The sequence below is a fragment of the Helianthus annuus genome, chromosome 7 (genome assembly GCF_002127325.2).
Source record: "Helianthus annuus cultivar XRQ/B chromosome 7, HanXRQr2.0-SUNRISE, whole genome shotgun sequence".
In the NCBI taxonomy this organism is placed as follows: Eukaryota; Viridiplantae; Streptophyta; class Magnoliopsida; order Asterales; family Asteraceae; genus Helianthus; species Helianthus annuus.
Genome location: NC_035439.2, coordinates 113,675,077 through 113,678,844, shown reverse-complemented (window position 1 = coordinate 113,678,844; position 3,768 = coordinate 113,675,077). Strand labels below are relative to the sequence as shown.

General features: G+C 41.7%; 1 non-coding gene across 1 annotated transcript; it reads left to right on the top strand.

The window, feature by feature from the left end:
• Positions 1-206: 206 nt before the first annotated feature.
• Positions 207-313, top strand: LOC118480706. The gene has a single exon (XR_004863684.1). It is a non-coding gene; the product is annotated as a small nucleolar RNA R71 (small nucleolar RNA).
• Positions 314-3,768: the final 3,455 nt, after the last annotated feature.

Below are 3,768 nucleotides of genomic sequence, written 5' to 3'. Positions count from 1 at the left end.
CGTCGACCTTATGGGCGCCCGGGGCGATAGACTTATTTCCCCGGGGAGTGTGCCATTGAAAATTGGTTTGAGCAATTTCCTCAATTTGATTATATATTTCGTGTGGGCGTCGATTACCTAAAAGTCCCCCGGAGCTAGAATCAAGTGTATGCCTAGTGTGTGGCAACAATCCATTGTAGAAAGTGGATACTTGTTGCCATATTGCGAGGCCATGATGGGGACACTTACGTAATAGCTCCTTGAACCTTTCCCATGTTTCATATAAGGATTCCCCGTCCTCTTGTGAGTATGTGTTAATTTCAGCCATTAATTTAGCAGTTTTAGAAGGAGGGAAATACTTATATAGAAACTTTTGGGCTAGTTCATCCCAGGTGTTTACCGATCCAGCTGGGAGGGTGTTGAGCCAAGCTTTTGCTTGGTCTTTTAGTGAGAACGGAAACATACGGAGGCGTATGGCGTCGTTTGATGCTCCATTGATCCGAAAGGTATCACATATTTCTAAGAAATTAGTTATATGTAGATGAGGATCCTCGTCCGCAAGCCCGTGGAAGGTTGCGGAGTTTTGGAGCATTTGTATCAAATGCGGTCGAAGCTCGAAGTTATTGGCTTCGACATTCGGAGCATTGATAGCGGCGCCTAGATTACCTACGGTGGGCCGTAGATAATCCATAAGGGTACGTTGGTCCGCCATTGGGGGTGGATCACCCGAAACCTTCTCTTGGTTTTTGGCTTTTAACCTTTTTCTGAGAAAGCGTTCGGGTTCTTCTAGCGGTTCTTTTATGTCTTTATTGGAACTGGAGCTCATACACTACGTGAGGATGGTGTCGGGTTCCAAGTCCTGCAATAAAAACAAAAAAGAATGTCGGTCAGAAGGTTCACCACGGCCCCGTGTTGAGCGAACACGGCCCCGTGGTCGGAGATACAGTGATTGTTTTCCAGATCCCAGTTACTGGAAGTTGGACACGGCCCCGTGTTGCACCGGCACGGCCCCGTGGTCAGCCTTCTGTAACTTGAAAAACAAAAACTGCCAGTAACTTTGCTGAGCACGGCCCGTGTCCGACCAGGCACGGCCCCGTGCTGAGCTCTGCAGAAGCTAAAAATCTAAGAAAAAATCCTAAAAAATTAAAGAAAAATAAAAATATGATTAGGCCGTTGATTCCTAACTTTCTTAAAATCCTTGTGTCCCCGGCAACGGCGCCAAAAACTTGATGCGTGTCAGTGTGTATATATTTTTGATGTATATTTAAGCCCTTTTTACACTTTTAGCCAAGTTTTAAATTTATAAAACACGATTTTCACTAACACTAAACACACATATGGGCAAGTGCACCCATCGTGGACGTAGTATAGTGTTGGTAAGATACCGAGGTCGTCCAAGGACACAAGAGCTTTTAGTACCGGTTTATCCTCAACGTCTAATCAAATCAAAAAGGTTAGAAAAATGCTTTAAATTAAGAAAAATAAAAACTAACTAAATGCTGAAAATAAAAATAAAATAAAAACAGATAGACAAGATGAATCACTTGGATCCGACACGTGTATTAGTATAACCTTTGATTATTTTCGCACTTTTGCACTTGTTTAAGAGATTATCTTAGTTATTGTAGTAGGCCCCTCTTTTGAAGGCGACGTTACCCTCAACCCAGTAGTTTGAGTCAGCAAGGATACAATCCTAAAGGGTCGGATTATTGAAAGATAATGAATTAAGTTATTAATGCAAATTATGGTAGGCCCCGCTTTTGGCGGTGACGTTACCCTCGGCTAAGTAGTCTGAGTCAGCAGGGATACAGTCCTAAATAGCCGGGTTATAGTATTAATAGTAGTTAACTTATGAGGGGGTCAAAGAGTTTGGATCCCCGCCATCCAATACCTATGGGCATTGAAGGAGATCCTACTAAATTTGACCCAGGTCCCAAGCAGGACCTCTAAACGCTGAACAAGGGCAAGACCCTTACCAAACCGTTCCCTTAACCCCCGACCAGGTAGCCAACATACCTCCATATAGACCGTGGAGATATGAATGGTGAAAATCTTTTATTTTATATAGACAGTAAAATAATGCCAAGACACCACGGACAAACGATAAGGAAAGATCACCTTCAACATAAGTAACTAGTTATTAAAGTCATTAATACAAAACCAAATAAAAAGTGCAAAAGATTAAAAATAAAAAGTATTATACTAAACACTTGTCTTCACCAAGTGATGTAAGAGACTTAGGCAAACATGGCCTTGATTGTCAAGAACTCTTACGATCAATCTTGGATCCCGAGACGACTCACACACTCTACGATGGACAATGGATGATGGTGGTGGATGATGGTGTTATGGTGGTGGTGGGTGGTGGATGAGGTGTGAGAGAGGTGGTGTGCCAAGGGATGAGAGAGAATGAAGCCAAGCTCCTCTATTTATAGGCTGAACAGAAGGCTGGACACGGCCCCGTGTCCGCTGGACACGGCCCCGTGCCCGCCTGACACTCTCTCTCCTCATTAATTGTAATTGCGAATTACAATTAATGCGCCTGCTGTACTTTCACCACGCCCCCGTGCTCGCTGGACACGGCCCCGTGGTGGGCAATGGAAGCTTCTACTGGTTTGTCTTTTATGCTGCTTCCTGGGCACGCCCCCGTGTTCGCTGGACACGGGGCGTGTTCAGACTCTGTTTCTTCCTTTTTGCTTTGGGAGGTGCCGTTGAGGGTCCGGGCAGTCTTCTTTTGTTCCTTTTCTTGTATTTATGGTAGAATTAGTGGTCTTTTTGCTTCTTTTTTGATTTTGAGCTCATTTCATCCTGAAAATACAAAAGGAAGACAAAAACACTCTTTTTCCAACATTAGTACTTAAAAAGGGTTAGTTTTATGCCTTAATTGATGTGTTTTATATGTTGCATTTTACACACATCAAGCACGGACTCGCTTTTGCTTTTCATGATACTTACAACTTAAGGCGTCTGCGACTACGTTTGCCTTTCCTTCGTGATATTGAATATCACAGTCGTAATCACTTAGGATTTCCATCCACCTTCTTTGCCTCATATTTAACTCTTTTTGCCCAAATATATACCTTAAACTTTTATGGTCCGTATAGATAGTAAACTTACTTCCATACAGATAATGTCTCCAAATCTTAAGGGCAAAAATTATGGCTCCTAACTCTAGGTCATGAGTTGTATAATTTTCTTCATGCTTTTTCAATTGCCTAGAGGCATACGCAATTACCTTTTTGCGTTGCATCAACACATATCCATATCCTAATTTTGAAGCATCACAGTATACTTCAAAATCCTCAGTTCCCTCGGGTAAAGCTAAAATTGGAGCATTTGTTAATTTGTGCTTTAGAATCCTAAAAGCTTCCTCTTGTCTAGATCCCCATTCAAACTTAACGGCTTTACAGGTTAGCTTAGTTAAAGGTATGGCTATCCTAGAGAAATCTTTAATAAATCGTCTATAATATCCAGCTAAGCCTAGAAAACTTCTAACTTCCATAACCGTTCGTGGAGCTTTCCAATTCGTGATTGCTTCTATTTTAGCAGGATCTACGTGAATTCCTTCGTGATTCACCATATGACCTAAAAATTGCACTTCTTGTAGCCAGAATTCACACTTTGAGAATTTGGCATAAAGCTTTTCCTTTCTTAACAAAGTTAAGAGTGTATGCAAGTGCTCACAATGTTCCTCCTGACTTTTGGAATAAATGAGTATATCGTCAATGAACACGATTACAAATTTATCCAAGTATGGTTTACAGATTCTATTCATCATGTCCATAAATG